General features: G+C 41.5%; 1 protein-coding gene across 3 annotated transcripts in view; it reads left to right on the forward strand.

Annotated features, from left to right (window-relative positions):
• The window catches only part of LOC109918227 (neprilysin), a 175,322-nt gene that overhangs the window by 25,087 nt on the left and 125,425 nt on the right, over nt 1–24,810 (forward strand). The gene's annotated exons all lie outside the window — the stretch shown is intronic.

Below are 24,810 nucleotides of genomic sequence, written 5' to 3' on the forward strand. Positions count from 1 at the left end.
AAGAAAACTCACTCGTGCTTGCAGAGAGAAACTCTCCGTAAAACTTGCCAAAATTGACACATGCAGACTTCTGGTGAAAATAAGCCATGTGTAACTACTCCCATGTGGATTGTTCACATATGGCAAGTTTTGTTGGACTTTCTCCAATGTCAAATCTTCAGATCAAACCTTGCCATTCATTTGTGTGTGTACACACTTTTTGTATTGATTGCTGGCTGTATTTAAGATGTCAGAACTAGGATGAGGTTCAAAGAAATTTATATCTTGACCTCTCCCACTCCGCCAAAAAAAAAAGCAAATTTAGATGTGCAAGATCCAAGCATTTACAAGAAAATTATACTCGGTAACATTATGCTTAGGTCAGGTTATCATTTTGCTGACTTTTTGTTTGTCAACTTTGTGATTTGCAGTCTGAATCAATGCTCAGTCATTATCCTGGTCATAAATTATAATTAGATTTTCCACCAGTAATGAGCAAAAATGTTCAAAGTGCAAGTCAGACTGATAAGTTACCATTTCAGACTGACTCCTTTGTCACAGAAATACAGGATCATGAAAAAAGGAGCAGGTCATTCAGATCCGTGAGCTTGTTCACCATTTAATTAGACCATTACTCATTGATCCTCAACTCCATTTAGCCACCCTAGTTCTCTCTACCTTTGCCTCATATAAATCTACCTAGCTCAGTTCTGAAAGTTCTTGGGGCTTCAGAGACACAGAGTTCCAAAAATGTAGTACCCTTTACATGAGGAACCATTTCCTCATTAGATAACTACATTATTCTGCTCTAATTTTAAGATTATTCCACCTTTTTTTTCTTGATTTCCTTCCCTCAATGAGAGGAAACTTTTCTCTTCCCCAGAAAATCCTTTAATATTTTAATCAGCTCAATTGAATCCACCCCGATTTATAATTGCTGTAGTCAGACAAGGGAGGCTTCTTGCAGCGATTGTAATACTATCAGGAAAATTAGTACAATATTACTTGAGCAAAATAAATGATAAGTGGATTTAATGGTCCTTAAATGGAAAATATTTTGGTAAAGGTTAGATTTTGTGCTGTAGTCAATTCATTTAGCCAGTGGATATATGGACAAAATTTTACGAATGATATACGGGGTGATCAGTGGCAAATTGAGATTCGTGTGGGACGAACCTCTACCATTTACAAAGACTGTGCTTTTTTAAAGTAGGATCTCAAGTTGTGTTATATACAGATACATTTTTTTAATCATACACTGTGTGGTTCATGTGCCCTGTGGACTAAAGCATTCCTCAGCATACAGCAGACTCAGTGATGTGTGATTAGGATAGTTGTCTATAGGTCATTAACAAATGCTGACATTTAATATAAAAATATGCCACAAGTATTTAACCATAATTGGAATTAGGTGTTTTGCAAACTAAAGTCTATAAAGTTGCTGCTATCACTTTTCTGACTAAGATTATCATTTTCTTCATTTTAATTGAAACAGTTTTAATGCATTTATATAGTGTGTAGATAGCCCATGTTATCCTGGGTCTTTGAGGACTATATGAATATTGAATTCTGAAAGAAGAAAATTACATTTAAATGGACAAAGTTAATGATTTGAAGAAAGGACAGGAGAATAAAACGGGAACTAAATCAGACTAATTTTGTGCTCCTTGGTTTGTTGTTTGCAAAAGTGAACGTGCTAAGTGAGTGCAACAGCTTCTAAAGGAATATTGCTTTCACAATATAGAGCTGCTTTTTAATTATTCCAATGACATGATGTTCTTGAGAGCCATTTCCCACTGCTGATTAGTAAAAGGATACTCTCGCTATTTGTCTGAAACTTGCCCTTCTTTGTAACCAATTCTCACAGATCTTTTCTGCATCCTCTCCACCGGTCTTTGTTATTCCAAAAGCGTGGTACCTAGAGTGGAGCCAGTAAAGACTGCACCAATGTTCTACGCAAATTTCTTATAATTTCCTTGCTTTTGTACTCTATTTCTATTTTACAAAGTCATTGATCCAACATATCTTATTAACCATTTTCACATGCTGACCTGCCATTGTAAGTGCACATAGAAGATGTGTGGTACAATGGTACACAGTTGGGAATAGGCTGCCTGGGAGTCATCAGTGTTGATTTTGGACCCATTCAGTCTCATAGCATCAGGTCAAATATAGTCAAATATCCTGACTACCAGCTACCACACCAACTCCTTCCCAGTCTTCAGCTGGTGAATCAGTACTCCACTTGGAGAAGCACTGAGGTTGACGAGGGCAGAGAATGTACTCCAGGTGGAGGACTTCAATGACTATGCCAGAAAGTTACTCATTAACACCACTAATGAATGAGCTGGTTGTGTCCAAAAATATTTAGCTGCTAGACTGAGTCTGCAGTATTTAGTGGGTAACCTAACAAAAGGACAAACATACTTGGCGTCATCCTCACTAATCTGCCTGCTGTAGTTTTATCTAACCCTGATAGGATTGGTGGGAGTAGTCATCCTAAAACGCTTGTGGACACAAAATCTAATCTTCACTTTGAGGATATTCTCTGCTGTGTTGCGTGACACTATAGAATGTTAAATGGATATATTTGGAACAGATCATGCAACTCAAAACCAGGCATTCATGTGGCACTGTGAGTCATCAGTAGCAGCAGAAGACAATGTGTAAACTCATTGCCTGGCATATTTCCCAGCCTATCATTGCCATCTAGCCAAGAGATCAAAGTTGGCAGAAAGGAGGGCATGCCAGAACTAACAATAGGCATATCTAGAATTTATCTAAGGGAAGGGATGGCCTAGTGGTATTATCGCTGGACTGTTAATCCAGAGACCCAGATAATGTTCTGGGATCCTGGGTATGAATCCCGCCACGGCAGAAGGTGGAATTTGAATTCGAATTCAATAAAAATATCTGGAATTAAGAATCTAATGATGACCATGAATCCATTGTCGATTGTCGGAAAAGCCCATTGCTTCATTAATGTTCTTTCGGGAAGGAACCTGCTGTCCTTACCTGGTCTGGCTTATATGTGATTCCAGACCCACAGCAACATGGTTGACTCTGAACGGCCTCTGGGCAATTAGGGATGGGCAATAAATGATGCCTAGCCAGTGACCCGCTCATTCCATTAATGAATAAAAAGTGTTAACCTGGTGAAGCTACAAACAGAACTAATTTAATACCAAATAGCAGAAGCTGCATGTGATAGACAGGGCTAACTGATCCCACAGCCAACAGATCAGATCTAGGCTCAGAAAGAGCAGCGGGAGGTAGTTGCACAGCATTGTGCAGAAGTTACTTTGTACATTAGAGTGGTATGGTGGCTTAGCACTGTTGCCTCACAGTGCCAGGGACTCATATTCAATTCCAGACTTGGGCAACTGTCTGTGTGGAGTTTGCACATTCTGCCCCTGTTGGGAGGATTTTTGTCGGGTGCTCAGATTTCCTCCCACAGTTTAAAGATGTGCAGTTTAAATAGATTGGCCATGTTAAATTACCCCATAGTGTGTCAGGATGTGCAGGTGACGTGAATTAGCCATGGGAAATATGGGGTTACAGAGATAGGGGCCTGGGTCTGGGGTTGGGATGCTCTTTGGAGGGTCCGTGCAGACTTGATGGGCTGGATGACTTCTTTCGGCACTGTGGGGATTCTGTGATTCTACATTAGTGCAAAAGCCGAGGCTGAGGTATCCACTTAATCGATGACCCAACCACCTCTGCTTCCTCTTGTGGCCCCCACATCATGGAGGCCAATCTTTAGCCAATTCAATTCAATTTACCCCATATAGCGTCAAGAATCAGCTGAAGGTTTTGGATACTGTAAAGTCCATGAGCCATGACAACATTCTGACAATAGTAGAGAAGACCTTTGCACCAAAATTAGTTGCTCACCTGGACAATCTGTTCCAGTACCACTACGACACCGGTTTCTACCCAAAAATATGGTAAGTTTTGGTGTGCCCTGTGAACATAAAGCAGGATAAATCCAACCAGGCCATATACCACTCTATCTATCTGTCCTTCATCATCAACAAAGTGATGGAAGAGGTTGCCAATAGTTCTATAAAGTGGCACTTGGTCAACAATAACCTGCTTGCTCACACACAGTTTGCGATCCACCACATTGCAGTCTTAGTTCAAACATGGGAAAACAAACGCCAGAGGTGAGGATAACCACCCTTGACATCAAGGCAGCTTTTGGTTAAGCATGGTGTCAGGTGACCCAGCAAAACTGGAGTCAATGGGAATCCGGGGAAAACACTCGACTGGTTAGTTATACTTCTCACAGATGGTCGTAAAATAAACAAGTGCTGGCAAAACTTTACAGGTGTATCAGAATCTGTGCGGAGAGAAACTGCGTTAGCATTTTGAGCCTAATATGGCTTTTCTTTAGAACTTGAGGAAACTTCAGCGTAAGTATTACTTACGAGCTCAAGCACAGAATTTGTCCAGGTCTTTCTGCCTATGGAAACAGGCAACTTCAGTTGCTAAGGAGTTGAGAATGTTATTGATCATTGTGCAATCATTAGAGAATATCCCAAGTTCTGATTTATAATGGAGGGATGGTCATTGATCGAGCGGCTGAAATTACATGTGCCTGGAACATTGCCCTGAGAAAGTCCTGCTGAGATGTCCTGGAACTGAGATGACAGGCCTCCAACAACTAGAACAAGCTTCCTTTGTGCATTTCTTATGACCGTTGGACATCACAGAGTGTTTTACAGCCAGTGAAATAGTTGTGTCATACAGGGAAAACAGCAAGTAATTTTGGATTCCAATAAAATCCAACAACAGACATAATGAGCAGCTTATGTTTTGTGATGTTGATTTAGAGATATGTTTGTCTGTGACACTATTGGGGACGGGGTATCTCCACTGTTGTTCTTCAAGATAAGCAAACCAGATAACAGTAATGTTTAACGCCTTATCTGAAACAACATACCACGGAAAGTGCATCACATCTTCAGTACAACACTGGAGTGTCAGTCTTCATTTTCATGTTTTATTTCTGGACTGAGACTGGAACCCAGAAACTTGTTCCTCAAAGGGAAGACTATCACAAACTCACACGTGCAAGTGTCAGATGATCGAAAACTGTATTGTGGGAGGCAGGATTTTTTTTTTGGTCAGTCAGACTCCTTTAGCATTTCCCTGTGCTCCACTGAGGAGGTAGTTGCATAGTAATGATGTAACTGAACAAGTAAACCAGAATACCAGGGGAACTAGATTCAAATCCTACTGCAACGGCTGCTTAAACCCAAATTTGATAAAATCTGAAATTAACCTTTTGGACTATAACCTGGTGTCATGTGATTTCTGACCTGAAAAAAACCCAGCCACTGCCATTTGACTTTAAAAACTCATCCAGCTTATTAAAGTCTTTCTGGAAATGAAATCTATTGTCTTTTCTTGGTCTTGCCTACATGTGACTTCAATCCCACAACAATTTGGTTAACTCTGACTGTCCTGTTGGCGATTAAGAATGAGCTTAAAAATAGAAAAACTGGCTTAACCAGCAAAACCTATATCCCAGGAACAAATAGTAAAAAATTTGAAATGAAATCCTTAATGTCTTTTGTTCCTTGTTTTGAAATTATTTATCAATGTTGACATACAGTTGTTGAAAACAAATGGAATTTTTGGTGTCAAACAGAATTTTGTAGTGAAGGGAATTATTGCCTTCATTCTTGATGGTTAAACCTTGTTTGTTCAATCAGATAGGAAGGCTCAATCATGAAAGAAAGAGGAAATTTACAATTCTGTTGCATTGTTTACAGCTATTGGATGCCCCAGAACTCTTTATAACAAAGGACTATTAGTTGAAGTGTGGTAGTGTGTTACAAATCACTTGGGGTGTTTGCGTTGCTGTGGCACCTTCAATCTTTATTGCAGTTGTAGTCTGGAGCTATGGCAAGCAATGGTGGGAGTTCCAATGTTTCTTCCATTATGTGTTCTCCCAGAAATGACTCCTGCTGCCACTGGTGTGTATTGAGAGGATTGGCATATGAGTATTTAACCTGTTTGGCTGTGTTATGAATGCACATTCCTGGCCATCAATTACCTGGACACAACTCAAACCCTGAGCTACTGGCTGAGAGAAAGGAACATTACTCACTGTGACCCTCAATTTAAAGAATAATCATGTACAATATAGAAATAAACAAACAAATCATTGTGCTTAATAAGTCATTGGGAATGGTTTTATGTTTTAATGTTGGTTATCAGTGTCACTATTTCCTTTTTCTCATTTTTAATTGTTTACCCACTGAAAAGATGTAGGCAGTGATGGCAAGGCCAACATTTATTGCCCACACCTAACTGACTTGAAAAGTTCATGCTGGCTGGTTTATTCTTCTGTAGTCTATGTGGTGAGGGTATTCCAGAAGTATCATTTTCTGGTGACTACTTCTGTAGCCCATATGAGGGAACAGGAGTAGTTAATGCAAGCCATTGACATGACTGCACATTTGTCCTGAGTATCTTCCACCCTATTTGGTGCCAGCTAAGGTTCAGGAGCAATCTGAGTCAGAAGGCTGTAGGGCAAGAAACAATCCAGCAATTTGAGTACACAATGCAGGCTGACATTTCTCCTTTGGCTCACCTTACAAACCAGCAACCTCTACCACCTAGAAGGACCTGGACAGCGGATGCATGGGACATCACCAATTGCAAAATCCCCCTTGCACAAGGGAAAAAAGACCCTGATGAGAGTTGTAGTAGTCAGGATGTAGGGAAGAAAATAAATCAGGAGACAGAAAGGTGTGTAAGAAAGGCAGTATTACAACACTCACATGTTTTTAAAATGCAAGAGGACTGGGAAAATCATTTTGGTAGCAAATCTCAAGAAAAGGAATTCGTGGAATGTCCATGATACGGTTTTCAGAACAGCTGCTGGTAGAGCCCACTAGGGAACTGGCAATTCCGGATTTGGTGATGTGTAACGAGGCAGACTTGATTGGGGTGCTTCAGGTGTAGGAATCCCGAGGGGGCAGTGATCATAACATGATAGAATTCACACGGCAGTTTGAGAGGGAGAAGCTGGAATCACATGTAACAGTATTAAAATTGAGTAAAGGTAAGTACAAAGACATAAGAGAGAATCTGACCAGAGTTGATCAGAAGGAGAGCCTAGCAAGGAAGACAGTAAAGCAACAATGGCAGGTGTTTCTGGTGGTAATTCAGGAGGCACAGCAGAGCTTCTTCCTTGGGATGAATAAACCAGATTAAGGGAACGATGAGGCAACCATGGCTGACAAGGGAATTCAGGGACAGCATAAAATCAAAAGAAAAAGCGTACACTAAGCAGAGTATTAGGAAGCTAGAAGATTGGGAATCCTTTAAAAACTGGCACAGAGTAACTAAAAAAGCAGTAAGGGGGGAAGAAGGTGAAATATGAAAATAAGCTAGCTAGTAATATAAAAGAGAATTGCAAGAGTTTTTTTTTGATGTATGCAACAGATGAGAGAAAGGCGAGAGTAGACATTGGACAGGTGGAAAATGAGGGTGGAGAAGTAGTAATGGGGAAGAAAAAATAGTGGAGGAAGGGATGAGGTACTTTGCTTCAGTTTCCACAGTGGAAGATGCCAACACTAAACCAGAACTTCAAGAGAATTAAGAGGCAGAGGAGAGCGTAGTAGCCATCATGGAGGAGAAGGGGCTAGGAAAACCATAAGGTCCGAAGGTGAATAAATCACCCAGACCAGATGGGCTACACAGGGCTCTGAAGGAGATAGCTGAGGAGATGGTAGATGCATTGGTGGTGATCTTTCAGGAATTACTGTAGTCAGTGAGAGTCCAAGAGGACTGGAAAATGACTAATGTAATGCCCCTATTTAAGAAAGGAAGGAGACAGAAGACAGGAAACTGTAGGCCGGTTAACCTGACTTCAGTCATTGATTTTAGAGTCCATTATTAATGATGAGATTGTGCAGTACTTGGGAGTGCATGGCAAAATAGAGTGGAATCAGCATGGCTTCATCAATTGGGGGGGGGTCATGCCTGACAAATCTCTTAGAATCCTTTGGGGAGGTAATGAGCAAGTTAGACAAAGGAGAGCCAGTGGACGTGATCTATTTGGGTTTCCAGAAGGTACTGTACAGGAGACTGCTAAATAAGACAAGAGCCCATGGTGTTAGGGACAAGGTACTGGCATGGATAGAGGATTGGCTGACTGGCAGAAGGCAGAGAGTAGGCATAAAGGGACTTTTTTCAGGATGGCAGCCGATGACTGGTGGAGTTTCACAGGGGTCTGTGCTGAGACTGCGTTATTCATCTTGTACAATAATGATAAAGGGGCGGCATGGTGCTCAGTGGTTAGCACTGCTGCCTCACAGTGCCAGGGACCAGGATCAGTTTCAACTTCGGGTGACTGTCTGTGTAGAGTTTGCAAATTCTTCTTGTGTCTGAGAGGCTTTCCTCCAGGTCCTCCGGTTTCCTCCCACAGTCCAAAGATGTGTAGGTTAGGTGGATTGGCCATGCTAAATTGCACACATGTCCAGGCATGTGTACGTTAGGTGGATTAGCCATGGGAAATGCAGGGTTACAGGGATAGGGTAGGGAGGTGAGTCTGGGTGGGATGCTGTTCGGAGGGTTGGTGTGGACTTGTTGGCCTGTTTCCATACTGGGATTTTATGACACAGATGAAGGAATTGACAGCATTGTTGCCAAGTTTGCAGATAACACAAAGATAGATGGAGGGATGGATAACATTGAAAAAGTGGGGAGGATGCAGAAGGACTTGGACAGGCCAGGCGAGTGGACAAAGCAGTGGTAGATGGAATACAACGTGGGAAAGTATGAGGTTAGGCACGGTCTTTTAGGAAGAACAAAGATACAGATTAGTTTCTAAAAGTAGAGAAAGGCTCAGAAATCTAAAGCACAAAGGGACTTGGGAGTCCGAGTTCAGGATTCTCTTCAGGTTAACATGCAGGGTCAGTTGGCAGTTAGGAAGACAAATGCAATGTTAGCATTCATTTTAAGAGGGCTAGAATACAGGAGCAGAAATGTACAGCTGAGGCTGTATAATGCTCTGGTCAGACCACATTTGGATATATTGTGAGCAGCTTTGGGCCCCGTATCTAAGTAAAGATGTGCTGGCCTTGGAGGGGACCCAGATGATGTTTACATGAATGATCCCAAAGATGAAGAGCCCATCATATGAAGGTTGGTTAAGGACTCTGGGTCTGTAGTCAATGTAGTTTAATACGAGTGGGATCTCATTGAAGCTTAGAGAATACTGAAAGGCTTGAATAGAGTGGACATGGAGAAGACGTTTCAACTCATAGGAGAGACTGGGACCTGAGGGCACAGCCTCAGAGTGAAGGGATAACCCTTTTGGAACTGAGGATAAGGAGGAATTTCTTCAAACAGTGGGTGGTTAATCTGTGGAATTCACTGCTGTGGAAGGCTGTGGAGGCCAAGTCATAGAGTGACTTTAGGACAGAGATAGGTAGGTTCTTGATTAGTAAGGAGATCAAGGATTACAGGGAGAAGGCAGGAGAATGGAACTGAGAAACATATCAGCTATGATTGAATGGTGAAGCAGATGTGCTGGGCTCAATGGTGTAATTCTGCTCCCATATCTTATGGTCTTATGGTCCTTAAGCCTCACCCCATCTAGGACAGGAACTATATGAACATTCCTTCAAGTTGCTGGGTCAAAATTTTGGAATTCTTTTCCAAATAGTTCTGTTCAGTGCCGAACCACACAGATTACAATAATGGACCCATTATCGATTCTTCAAGGGCAGCTGCACATGAGTAATAAATACCATCCTAGCCAACGATGCCCACATCCTATTAAAGAATAAGTGTTCAAGTAACCAGTGCAGGAATGGTGATACGTTTCTAACTGAAGATTGTGCATCTGATTTGGAATAGAATTAGGAAGTGGTGATGTTCCCAAGTGCTTCTTGCTCTTGTACGTGGTGGTGTACACCTCATGGCAGTGGAGTAGGGCTTCTGAGCCCAGCGCTTGTCTGCTTCATCCATTTTTATCTTTTTGTTTCTTTTCTTTCTTCTCTCTCCTCTCATTTTTCTTTTCTCTTCTATTTTGTTTTACTTAGCCCTTGGTGAAGAGCTGGGTCACGGTACATCAGCATCCATGAGTGGGGAGGCGATGGCCTCGTGGTATTATCACTGGACTGTAAATCCAGAGACCCAGATAACGTTCTGGGAACCCAGGTTCGAATTCTGCCATGACAGATGGTGGAATTTGAATTTAAAAAATCTGGAAGTCTAATGTGGAACCATGATTCCATTGTCGATCGTCAGAACAACCCATCTGGCTCGCTAATGTCCTTTAGGAGAGGGAGCTGCCAACCCCATCTGATCTGGGCTAAGTGTGACTCCAGACACAGAGCAATGTGGTTGACTCATAACTGCCTTCTGGGCAATTAGGGATGGGCAATAAATTCTAGCCTAACTATTGATGCCCTCATCCCATGAATGAAATTTTAAAAAAGAGCAGCGCGACTCACATAGACCCAGCAGCACAGACCCGAGTAGGCCCAGCAGCACAGACCCGAGTAGGCCCAGCAGCATGGACTCACGTAGACCCAGCAGCACAGACCCGAGTAGGCCCAGCAGCATGGACTCGAGTAGGCCCAGCAGCACAGACCCGAGTAGGCCCAGCAGCATGGACTCGAGTAGGCCCAGCAGCGCAGACTCGAGTAGGCCCAGCAGCATGGACTCGAGTAGGCCCAGCAGCGCAGACTCGAGTAGGCCCAGCAGCATGGACTCGAGTAGGCCCAGCAGCGCAGACCCGAGTAGGCCCAGCAGCATGGACTCGAGTAGGCCCAGCAGCACAGACCCGAGTAGGCCCAGCAGCATGGACTCGAGTAGGCCCAGCAGCATGGACTCGAGTAGGCCCAGCAGCGCAGACTCGAGTAGGCCCAGCAGTGCGGACTCATGGTGGTGACTTCTGCATCATCGAGATGGTCCTAGCACCGAATCATGGCTGCTGCTTTGGAGGCGAGTTTGGGTTCCCAGTGGCATCTGCATCCAGAGCAGATTCATGGAGGCAGTGGTGGAGGCATGTTTGGGCCCAGTACATGACCCTGTAGCATCAGCAGTCGCTACATCAGCAAGGTGGGCCCGAAGTGGACCCATGGCGGTGCGGCGAATGGGACTTGTGCATGACCACCAATCCCATAGCCCACGATGGAACACTTAACAAGAAGGATTGTAAAATTGGGCACTTTCTTTATTTCTTCATTTTTCTGCCTTTTATATTCAATGTTTTGGTTTATTTTTCTGGTTTTAAGATGGCTCCAGAGAGTGCCGCTACTGTACAACACTTTTCATTTTATTTTGTAACAAGATAAATGTGGCAATAAATAAATCAAATAATACTTCCATTTCTATTTTCTGTCCTTTTTCAGAGTCTGCATGCAGTGCTTTGTCTGTATTTAAAAAATGGAAATATAAGCCCTGGCAAAGAGATTTCGAAAAATTATTATCACAACTGAGATGATACAACTATCAGGAAAAAAACTGATCCACAAGCTAAGAAATCTAAACGTTGGCGCGATAGGGATCTTAAAATTACGTAGGCCTTAATGGGTGGATATACAGAAAATGTTTCCACTTCCAAGGATTTTTTTTGCTAAGGGCATAAATGTAAGATAGTCCTAATGAATCCAGTAAAGAACTTGGACAAAACTTCTTCACTCAGAGAGTTATATCATGGAAAATCAACTATGTAGAATAATGGAGGCAAATGATGCAGATGCATCTTAGGGGATTGTAAGTAAATGGATGAGGCAGAAAGGATTTGGAGAGAATGATGCTGGAATGTGTTGAGATAATGCAGGAAGCAGCTAGCATGTCAAGTTGCGCCAAATGGCTGGTCTTTCTTATGTGTCGTCACAATGGGAGGATTAATGGCATTCTGCATGTTTGATCAATAGCAAGTTCCTTTTATTGGAATGATTTTCCACCCACTAATTTTGAAAACACAAGATAAAGCACTCTACTCTTGAGTCAATACTTGAAAGAATGAGATTGCAATCTTAGCTGCATGAATGTTCATAAATAGCAAGCTATAGAGAAGAACAGAGATAAGATAAATGAGACTCATAAAATCCATTCTAAATCCAATCTGATTCAAAACATTGCTTGCTCACTACTAATGAAGTTAAAGCATGCCATTATCTTTGTCAGATTGCTTTGCCAAGTATACACCAGAGAATATCTGCTTCATGAACTGAAAGATAGACACCTAGAGATCAAAGAACTTTGAATTACAGAAGCACCTTGCACAGTGCTGCTTAATTACACAGTGAAAAGAACATGAGGCATGGATGGAAAATGTGAATATGACCTTACAAGTACATTACATGTGCCAACTACAATGTACTCTGCTCAGCTCCTTAACCTCTTGCAGGAACGTTTGCATAAATGAATCCTGATCAATGAAAGTAATCAAGGAAACTGCCATCCCTTTCCCCTTTGGATTTCCCTTCCTTTTAAATTGCTCTCAGCAGAGTGAGGGAAGGAATTTCCATCTGTGTTACTTTTTGTTCATTCATGGGATGTGGGTGTTGCTGGCAGGGCCTGTATTTATTGCCCAGACGGGGTTAAAAGTCAACCACATTTCTATCATAGCATTCCTATAGTGTGGAAGCAGGCCATCGAGTCCAAACCACCCCTCTGAAGAGCATCCCACCCAGAACAAAACTCCCCCTACCCTATCCCTGTAACCCTACATTTCCCATGGCTAATCTACCTAACCTACATATCCCTGGATACTTTGGGCAATTTAGCATGGTCAATCCAAGTATCCTGCACATTTTATCAATGGGAGGAAACCGGACCGCCCAGAGGAAACCCATGCAGACACGGGGAGAACATGCAAACCCCACACAGACAGTCGCCTGAGGTTGGAATCAAATCCAGGTCTCTGGCACTGTGAGGTAACAGGGCTGATCACTGAGCCACCGAGCTGCCCATATATATTCCAGAGTTACATGTAGGCCAGACCAAGTAGGGGCAGCAGATTTCCTCACCAGAGGACATCAGTAAACCAGGTGGGTTTTCACAACAGTCAATAGTAATGAACTCCTAATAGTCATCATTACACTTTGTATTTATGCCAGAACTTTTAAAAAATAAAGCTTAAATTTCACCTTCTGCCATGGTTGGATTTGAACCCACATCCATGCTGGGGTTTAATGGTCATAGGTCGAGGTAACATTACCACTATGTCATTGCCTCCTCATAGGAGCAGCCATAATTAACTCCGATTGAATTAACTCAGTACTTATCCTTGTTATCTTCCATCCCAGAAAGTGTCAGGTAAAGTTCAGTGACTGGCGTTCTGAATTAGGAAGTTGTAGGTTCAAATAACATTGCAGAGACTTGAGCAGATAATCCAGATTGACATAGCAGTGCAATACCGAGGAAGGTGCCACAATGTCAGTGGTACTGTCTATAGATAGGATGTTAAATCAAAGCCTTTTCAATCTGCTTCAGGCGAATGTTAAAGCTCAAACAGTATTTTTTCAAGTAGTACAGAGTAGTTCTGATTGTGTGCTGGCCAGTATTTATTCCTGAACCAACATTCAAAACAGATAAGTGGATCATTTACTGCCTTGTCGCTATGGGGACTATGCAGAGGAAAATTAGCTGTTGTGTTTCCTACACTACAACAGTGACTGTACTTTAAATGCACTTCACTGGTTGTAAAGCACTTTTGAACTTCCTGAGGTTTTGAAAGGCAATGCTTAGAAATACTTCTTTCTTCTTTAAAGTGAATAACCTGATAACCAAATCTACATCTTCACTTTCTCTCAGCATCTTAAAGATTGATGATAATTTTTCCCCTTTTAAACCTCTGTCTCAAGAGTTTGTTTCTGAAATGTAATCTCTCATTAATAGTCTGCCAGTGGGTGATTGTATCCTAATGACTGAAAGTTACTTTAATCAACTGGGATAAATAATTTTGTAAAATAATTCACTGCTTCATTGGAATGCAGTGAGCATATGAAAAATATAATACATCAACTTGATGTTCAAATATTTGTTTCTATTTGCATCTGTGAAAATCATATCGTAGAGAATCATAGAACAAGAGTCACATAGCTCAAATGGAAGCCATTTGATCCAATCTGCCAATTCCAGCTCCTTGAAAGAGCTATCCAATTCATCCCAGTCCCCCATTCTTTTCCCACAAATTTATCTTACTCATCTAGAATTGATCTCATTCTCTTTGGAAATTACTTTTGAAGGAAATTCATCAAGATGTTCAAAGTCAAGAGGGGTTTCCATTAAGTTAACCAAGAAAATCTGTTTGCAATGCCAAGAGTCAGTGACCACAGAATGTAAATCTAAGGTGATTGGCAAAAGAACCAGAAGCAAGGACAAAAATGTTTTTACAGTGTGAAATTTTGTCATCTGAAATTTGTTGCCTGAAAATGTGGTGGAAACAGATTTATTTATAATTTCAAAAAGGTACTTGGATTTGTTTCATTTGTATAAGCACTTGTAAACTGAAAACATTTGTAGTTTAAAGGAGATGGTTAGAAGTGCAGATGCTAGCCCCACTAACCCGACCATCCCCGGCACCTTTCCCTGCAACCACAAGAAGTGCTTCTGCCCCTACACCTCCCCCCTCACCTCCATTCAAGGCACCAAACAAACCTTCTACATTAGACAGAGGTTCACCTGCACATCTGTCAATGTGGTCTATTGCATCCGTTGCTCCCGATGTGGCCTCCTCTACATCAGTGAGACCAAGCGGAGGCTCGGAGACTGCTTTGTAGAGCACCTGTGCTCTGTTTGCGACAAATGACAACACCTCCCAGTCGCAAACCATTTCAACTCCCCCTCCCACTCCCTGGTGACAATTCCATCCTGGGCCTCCTCCAGTGTCACAATGACGCCACCTGCAAACTGGAGGAGCAACACCTCATATTCCGCCTTGGGAGCCTACAACCCAATGGTCTCAAAGTGGATTTTACCAGTTTCAAAATCTCCCCACCCCCAGCCTCATCCCATAACCAAGCCTCCCTCTCGTCCCTGCCTCCTTGACCTGACACAAACTTTCCATCTTCTCTCCCACCTATCCGCTCCTCCCACCTTACTGACCAATCCCCGCCACTCCCTACCTGCACTCACCTATCAATATCGCACCTACCTTCCCCAGCCCCAGCCCTCCTCTCTATTTATTTCTGAGCTCCCTTCCCCGCCCAAACCTGCCACCCCCCAATTTCTGAAGAAACATCAACATTCCTGCTCCTCTGATGCTGTCTGGCCTGCTGTGTTCCTCCAGCTCCGCACTGTGTTATCTGTAGTTTGAAGGATCTTGGAAGTAGTAAAAGGATAACGTTTTTTGCTGTGGATAAGTCTGTGAGAGCTTTTTGTTTTGTTTACTGTTGATTTCAATAAGCATTCCCTACCTAATGTGTGGCTGTCCCATAGATTCTTTATTTTTTTTCTTCCGTAATTCTTAATTATAAATTTGGATATGAGCACAGGCAAAATATGATGTGTTTCAGGATTTTCCTATGTCATATGTAGGACTGAGGTGAGGAGGAACTTCTTCACCCAAAGGGTTGTGAATCTGTGGAATTCCCTGCCCAGTGAAGCAGTTGAAGCTACCTCGCTGAACGTTTTTAAGGCAAGGCTAGATAAATTTTTGAACAGTAAAGGAATTAAGGGTTATGGTGAGTGGGCGGGTAAGTGGAGCTGAGTCTCAAAAAGATCAGCCATGATCTTGTTAAATGGCGGGGCAGGCTCGAGGGGCCAGATGGCCTATTCCTGCTCCTAGTTCTTATGTTCTTATGTTCTTATATTCATTTTTGTCTGGATATTATTATAGAGATAGCAAAATCAAACTTTGCTGTAAATTTGCTCTTAACAAACTCTTTGATGGTGTGATTAACTGAGGCCTTGGACAAAAATAAGCAGATTAAAGTGAAGCAGCAGAGATTTATGAAGGATGAGGCTTGTCTAACTAATCTAGTTGAAATACTGATGAAAGTTAATAACATGATGGGTAGGATAATCTCTATGTATTGTGCCTACATGGACTTCTACAAGATATATAATCACGTTTCACATGGGGGTATGATGAATTGGAGGTAACCTTGTGAAATTAGTGAAGCAGATGGGTTTTTACAATAATAAATGATAGACTTATTGTCATCATTACTGTGACCAGGACCTGGATTTTCATCTGCAAGTTGGATGTGTACACTCAATTTTTGCCTGGATGTTATATATTTGGTCTGCCTTAGGGAGCCTAGGCTATTTTTAACAAATGGAGCAGAGACCTGAGAAGTAGTAAGGACGATACCAGTTACGGAGTTTTTCTAGGCAGGTGGGCTGCCTTGGGGTTTCAGTGTCCAAGAATCAGCAAAAAGAATATAACATAAAAACATCCCTCCAGCTTTAAGGTTTTTGCAAAGATTTGTAGCTCAGGTGGTGGGTGAGGTTGTTGACTTGCTCGCTGAGCTGGCTTGTTTTTGTTTAGACATTTCATCATCATGCTAGGTAACCTCATCAGTGAGGCTTCCGATGAAGTGATGTTGTTCTACTCCGCTTGGAATTTATACTGTCCGGTCCGTTATGGTGAGTTGTCATTTCCGGTTTTGATCTGCGTGGGTTTGTATATGGGGTCCAATTCTATGTTTGTTGATTGCATTATGGGTTGACAACCATGCCTCTAGGAATTCCCGTGTGTGTCTATGTTTGGCTTGGGCTACTATGGTTACGTTGTCCCAGTTAAACCGATGGTCTTGATTGCTGTAACATACAGGCCACACAGCCCTACATAAAAAACATCTCAGAACTGACACTGAGACTCCAGTGACCACTAGGAGTCATGATAGCAAACAAGCCCACAGCCATGCTATGACAAACACCTACAACATGCAGAACTAATGTAGTTTACAAAATACCATGCAATGACTGCCACAAGCATTACATCGGACAGACAGGAAGGAAACTAGCCATCAGAATACATGAACATCAGCTAGCAGCAAAACAACACTGTGAACTTTCCCTAATATCAGTACACTCAGACAATGAAGGCCATCAGTTTAACTGGGACAAGGTAACCATAGTAGCCCAAGCCAAACAAAGACCCGCACGGGAATTCCTGGAGGCATGGTTCTCAACCCATAATCCAATCAACAAACATATACAAACCTATACAGAACAAAACTGGAAATGACACAACTCACCCTAACAGACCGAACAGTATAAATTCCAAGTGGGGTGGAACAACTTTGCTTCATCGGAGGCCTCACTGATGATGCTACCTAGCATGGTGACGAAATGTCTGTACGAAAACGAGCCCGCTCAGCAAGCAAGTCAACAACCTCATATCCCTTCAGCCTTCACCCCTCACTTTCCCTCAATATGCCAAACACTGCCCACCCCCATTCATGCAAATGTATGCCACCTCTTGCTCTGTACCCACTCCAAAACCACTCATAGTAGCCCCCAGGCAACCTAAGTCTTGTGCCCAACCCAATGGCTCTTCATAACCCCTATGCCAAGCTATGTTCCTCGATAGACTCCAATGTCCAAATCTGGCCCTTATGGCAATTTGTTGCCAATCCATCCCATCATGTACCACTCTTTCCACTTAACTTGCCAACTGTTTAAATATCCATGATGGGTAGACTTCAGAATTCATGCAAAAATGAGACAGAACTTTATTTAAGTACTTATTGTAGACTTCACTATATTAAAAAAATATTTCATTCATAAAAAAACATTTCCTATATTTACATTCTTTCAACTGCATGAAGCCTTCAACAACAAAAAAATGATTTAAACATCCAGTCCTTATACCAACAAGCATTAGAATCCAAAGTCCTCCTTATAATACTGCTGCATGAATGATTTCACAACCAATCATTATTACAACAGGATGTCTACTATTTCACTGTTTGAAGAACATCTACAAATGGTTATAAACTCTTGGGCCTCAGGATGACAAGTCCAACAATATAACAAAGATGTTACCACCTCCCCTAATTAGTTAGTTTTGAGGTGCTTTGGGATATCTTGTGGATTTGAATGACACCAAGATTTTTCTTTACAACAGTATAAATCATCACTGCAGTAGTGTTACATAGTATTTTACACCACAGAAACAAGTCACTTGTTTCTTGATGGCTTATGTCAGTGTTTATGTTGCACGTAATTTACACTCTGAACATATTCTCCTTATCCTTTTATCCTCATGTACTTTATCTAACCTCCCATTAGATGCATCTATGTTACTCAACTTAGCTCCCCATTGTGGTAGCAAGTTCCACACTCTTTTGTTATTAACATTTCTCTTGACTTCCCTGTTAGATTTATCAATGATCAACTTACATTTATAGACCCAGTTGCAGAAACTTCTTCTGTACGTCTATCCGAGAAAGTGTTCTTATAATCCCAACAATCTCTATTGGATCTCTTCAGCTCTTTCCAACTTGTTTCTCTCTGAAAACTCAGAAACTTCATCTACCAACTCTTGATTGCCCTCCAACCATGAAATATCCTCATGGGATTCAATGCAGCATGCTGTACATTCTTCCCTGCTGTGTAGACATCTACCCTCCTGTTTATCACATTACTGACGCAAATGGAAACCACATCCTTTGGCTTCGAGCCATGTCACTTTAGATGAGTGACAAGGTCAAGTTTAAGCAGATTGCTCCTTCACTGATGTGCATGCTAATCAAAGAACCCACATATTTTCTCAAGTACCAAGCATTCCCCAATTAAGTATCTCTGGAGTATTCATCTTTCCCTTAGTCAAACCAATATGTTCCAGTATATAGAACATTTATCTTGAGCCAAAGATTTGAACTAATCAGTTGCTTATGTATGTTTAGGACATCTAGTTGCTACACTATCTGCCCATTTGTCAAAATGGAACAGCTTTCTTTGCTTGATTTTCTTTTGGGAATGTCTAATATTTGAAAAATCCCCAACTCAAACTTTTACATGAAAGATGTGAAGAAAAGAGCACAAGCTCAACTTAAAACTTGTGCTGCCTGAATGCCAAAATTACTGGCGTAAGCAATAATAAAGAAATTAAACTTAACTTTGTTATAACTGCTCCACCAGATTGATACCAGTGCATAAAAGGGTGAAAATATGGAAACTAGAGATGAAACTTGTATTTCCTTAAGCATAAAAGATTACAAACTAAAAACCTAAGAATTGGGAGCAGAACTAATTCAGCCCTCTGAGCTCACCAATCATGACTGATGATTTAATCCCACTTTGCTGCCTCCTTCCCCACCCCTCTGAACCCATGACTCCCTTTAGAGATCATAAATAGTTGAGGCCCCAGCACTCCGCAGATTACCAGCCTGAAAATGACCCACATATCCAGACTTTCTTTCTGTTAGTTTGTCAGTGCTTCATCCAATAGGACACATCAAGAGGTAATCAAATGATTTAATATGGTTCAAAAACAAAGTTGCTGGAAAAGCTCAGCAGGTCTGGCAGATTAAAATGGTTGTTGGATTAATATGGTAGGTGAGGAAAAAATATTTATGTGGTTGTGGGAGTTCTGAACAAAGGGAAAAGCTTTAATGTTAGATCCAAGATTCAGAGGCGATGCCAAGAAGCACTGCTTCACGCAAAGGGTTAGAAAGGACTCAAAAACATTAACTCTGCTTTATTTCTATAGATGCTGCCATGCCTGCTGAGTTTCACCAGCAATGTTTGCTTTAGAAAGCTGTACCCCTTTCTTCCAAATAGTTGTTGAAGCTGTGGTCAATTCAAAATTTCAAATCTGCAAATATTAATGCATAGGATGTGGATGTTGCAGGCTGGTCAGTATTCATTAGCCATTCCTAGTTGCTGTCAAGAAGGTGGTGGTTGAAATGACTGCACAGAGACCGGTATCCCATCACCGAGACACCCTTTATTTACATGTGAAAAGTCCTTGACACTAATCCAGCTCCTTCAGAACCAGTTGTCAGATTGAACAGAACCTCTGACACTCCTGTTTACATCTGTCAGCCAGGGCTCCTTCATTGGTACAGATTAACAGCCCCAATCAGGGAACTCATATTCTATGTTGTCCATCTGGCTGACCTCATTACAGTGGTGAGCTGCTTTCTTGAACCACTGCAGGCCATTTTGTTTATGTAGACACTCAAAGAGGTTAGTGAGGGGGGAATCAGGATTTTGGCCCAGTGATAATAAAAGTATGGCAATATATTTCCAAAGTCAGTGTGATAAGTGGCTTGGAGGGGATCCTGCAGATGATAGTGTTCCCATGTATCTACTGCCCTTATTCTTCTAGATGGATGTGTTATGAATTTGGAAGCTGCTGAGGAGCTTTGGTGAATTTCTGCAGAGCATCTTGTAGGTAGTACACACTGCTGTTACTGAGCGGCTGTGGTGAGAAGAGTGGAAGTTTGTGGATGTAGGGTCAATCAGTGATTTCCTTTGTCCTGAATGCTCTTGAGTGTTGTTGGAGCTGCATTCATCAAGGCAAGTGGGGAGTATTCCATCACACTCCTGACTTGTGCTGTGTAGGTGGACAGGCTTTTGGGGGGGTCAGGATTTGAATTACTTGCTGAAGGAATTCTGGCCTCTGACCTGCTCTTGAACCACTGCATTTATATGGTTCAGTTTTTGATCAATAATAAACCCCAGGATGTTAATAGTGGGGAGTTCAGCAATGCCACTGAATGCGAAGGGGCACGTAATTAGATTCTCTCTTGTTGGATATGCTCATTAGCAGGCATTTTTGTAGCATGAAAATTACTTACTGCATGTCAGCCCAAATTTAGACATCGTCCAGGTCTTGCTGCATTTGGACAAAGTCTGCTTCAGCATCTGTGAAGTGATGAATGATACTGAATGTTGTACAATCATCAGCGAACATCCCCACTTCTGACCTTCTGGTGGAACAATCATCAAATGAAGCATCTGAAAGTAGTTGGGTGTAGGACACCACCCTGAGGAAATCCTATAGACATGAAGATGCCTGATCATCAACAGCGAAAATCATCTTCCTTTGCGCCAAGTATGACTCCAACTAGCAGAGAGTTTTCCACCTGATTCACTGACTTTAGTTTTACAAGGAGTCCTCGATGCTATACTCAGTCAAATGCAGCCTTGATGCCAAGGGCATCATCTGTATTCGGAACAAAAGTGTCTCGAGGAGTTTAAAATACAGATCAGTCATGATCTAATTGATTGGAGTAACAGGCTCAGGGTATTGTATGGCCCACTCCATTCAATGTTCCTTCCTCAATAAATTAATGATTAATAACTACAAAATTATTAGTTGGCTTGAGGATGAAATTCACTGCCGCTGAATGTTGAATGAGTAACAAAGATCAAATAGTCTTGACAACTAGGTCTGAATTGAATTGGCTGACCTCAACTGACCCTATGTTAATAGTGCCAAAAATTCACTTGGTACCCTTAAACTAACTGTTTCTGTTGCCTGAAAATGATGCATCCCTGTGTTAAATAGATTGGAGCTGCTCACTAACATGGCTATTTTGGCGGGCAGTGGGATGTGCCTGAAGATTCAACAACGACATTCACATTCCGTAGGAGTTCCTTCAGTCTTCTGCTTAGTCGCAGTCAGAGATTGTTAGTTCACATCATTCCTCCACACCCCTTGCCCCAGACAAAACTAGGCAAGGCCATGACCAGGAAAGTAGCCATTTTACCCGTCATGCCTGAATATAGCCTACCTTCCACTTCAACCCCACTTTTTAGCCCTCTCCCCACTTACGTGGATTCCCTTCGTATCTAAAAATCTATCAATCATCTTAACTGTGCTTAATGTCTGAGTGCTTACGTTTGTTTGGGGTAATGTTCAAGGATAAGAATTGGAAGCTTTCCTGATAGGCTGGTATGAGGAGGAGTATGAGGAAGCTCTGTTGTGAGTAAACATAACATGGATCAATAAGGGCATTTTTGTGCAACTCTCAGTTACAATAGGAGGCCAGGAAATCCTCCCAGAGTTTTGCAGCCAAAAGATTTAGCAAAGCAACCTGGAAGGGAAACACTGGAGCATTACTGCTGGATGAGGAACTCCTTCAGAATTCCCATTGTCTACCCACGACTATGCCAGGTGTGCAATCAATAGAGACTTGCCAATGTGTCCAAGTCTGAAACATTTCAGGCTGTGCTTTGTGCATGCAATTCTGATATTCTGTGGAAGTTTGCAGAAGATATTCAGTTACAGTGTTACACATTGTGTATGATACAAACGTCTCCATTTGATTTTTTTAAACTACAGTGAGCAGTTGAACATATTTTTTACCACCCTACATAAAATGTACCATTTTTATCTTGCTGCCAACAGTTCTGATTAAGAGTCATGAGACTCGAAATGTTAAACCTGCTTTCTTCGCACAGATGCTGCCAGATCTACTGAGTTTTGCCAGCTTTTTTTTTTATCTTCGGTTCAGATCTCCTGCATCCAAAATTATTTGTTTCATTTTACACAAAACGTTCTTTTCTCCCCCATTTAGTTTGTAGAAACTAGTTGAAGGTCTAGGGCAAGGGAGCAGGGGAGTTGCACAAAATGGATACTTCTTTCTGGGCAGTATTTTGCAAACTTTAATGAACAGTTACAGATCTGAGCATGTAGAGATTCAGTTGGTGAGCACAATTAGGATAGGGATCAATTTAGTTTAGATCATTTCTACGTTTTGCTCTGGCACTGGCTGTCTGCACACTTGCCTGTGAAATCTTGCCAAAGTCTGCCGATTAAGAGGTCACGTTCAGAGCTGCATCCAACTGAGGGTGGTGGACAGCTTTCTGAGCTTTGGGCTGAAGGTTACCAGAACATTGCCACTCTTGAAGGGGAAAGTGTGAGGCCGGTTCCATCTAGAGTTATCCTCCCAAGAGCTTTGGATTTGTTTAAACAAAGCACTGACCGTCATCTCTGAAGTCACTGCTCTGAAGGAGAAACCCATGTACAGTAAGTCTGGAGACGGCAGCTGTGGTTCCTTTGTGGGACCTTGAGGGTGGTGCGCTGGTTGTGAAGGGGATACAGAGGGGAGGATGGAACAGTGCATGCGGGATGTGTGTCAGAGGCTCAGTGACAGAGCAGTCCAGAGCTTGTCTCCCAAGGAGAAGTTCCAGGCCACATGCCCAATGTGCTTGCAGATGGCATCTACGGGATGGATTTTATATTCACAGAGCTGGAGCAAGCAAGATGAGCTAAATGATCTCTTTCTGTGTTATGTGCTTCTGTCATTCTATGTTGTCATGTGAAAGAACAAACAAATTCTTACACTTAATTTATGTTAATGAATCAGGAAAAAGAAAAATTTGCATAAAGGGAAATAAATCTCCAGATCATTTTAAGGCAATGGATTAACATACGTACAGTTCAGGAAATTCCTTAGTGACTGGTTAAATAGTTAGGTGGCTGTTTCTTACCAATGCAGACTTGATGAACTGAAAAGCCTTTTTCTGTGGTGTAAACCATTATGACTAATACCGACACAATTAAGCAAAACACATGTAAATACTTTTGATTTGATTTATTCTTGTCACATACTGACCCAATTCAGGGGATTACGGGGTACATATTGACAGCCTCCAGGAAATCCTAATTTTTACATTGGCGGAAACTAGGATAGTTAATTGGAGACACTAATTCACTCCCACTGTAGATGCAGATGCATCCTAACTGGGGCAATCTAGGTGATTGTATGACCTGCACTGATACATAATTCAAAACAAAAGTCATGTAAAAATGCTGATACAATGCAAGAGACAATCCTTTGAATGCAAACACACTCAGCAAATTCCATGTGAAATACTGACAGTAGTAATTTTGGTATAAATTAATGTACACTGTTTTAGATTTTAGTGCAAGTTGTGATGCATTCCAGATAACAGTGTAACAACTCAACAACTGCATGAGTTTCCACTGTGTATAAAAATAACACACTCCAAAAAATCTAGCTCCAAGTACATAAACAATAAATCCCATTTTAAATGCCAAAAAAAAGACAGGAAATCCCACTGTTTATACTGACACTCTCTAAACAATCAGTAGTAAATACTGGCTCAATACACGGTATCTCACTAATACCGACACACTCCAGAAAATTAAATACAGACATTGATACATTAGAGAAAGTTTAAAAAAAGGCACAATATTCAAGATTGTATTGCAAGCCATGATACATCGCAGGCAACATGGATATTTTAGGAAATCACACATTTAAGTGCTGACACATTACATAACTCTAAATGCTAGGATCCTCCAGAAATTCAAATTTAAATACAGTGACACTATAAAAATGCTAGCAATACTGACATATATTGGAGATTCTACATTAAATCACTCTACTTCAAATGCTGACTCACTATGGGAGATTCTATTGCAACAATGGAGGAATTGCAGAAGATTATAATGTAAATATTGATGCATTCCAGAAAAGGTAAACACTGAGGAAAGGTGGGAAATCCCATTGAAACAATAGACACATTCCAAAGAGTCTTATTGTAAATACTGACTCACTGTATGAACTGACTTGTAAGTATTGACACATACCAGAGATTACACAGTGAATATTGTTGCACTACAGGGAATCCCACTCTAAATCCTGGTTAACTGCAGGAGATTTTAATAAATATATGTTGACTCATTCTAAACAAAACATTCTCCTTTAAGTACTTAGAATATGCAATACGGTAGACAAGCTGGTGGCACAAACAAAGATAAATGGTTTAAGTCTAATTGCCATTATAGAGACGTAGTTATAACATGATCAAGATTGAAAAACAAATATTCTAAATTACAAAACACTCCAAAAGGATATTTGGTGTCGAGCTGGATGAACACAGCAGGCCAAGCAGCATCAGAGGAGCAGGAAG

This window comes from Rhincodon typus, chromosome 13 (assembly GCF_021869965.1).
Source record: "Rhincodon typus isolate 14 chromosome 13, sRhiTyp1.1, whole genome shotgun sequence".
NCBI lineage: Eukaryota > Metazoa > Chordata > Chondrichthyes > Orectolobiformes > Rhincodontidae > Rhincodon > Rhincodon typus.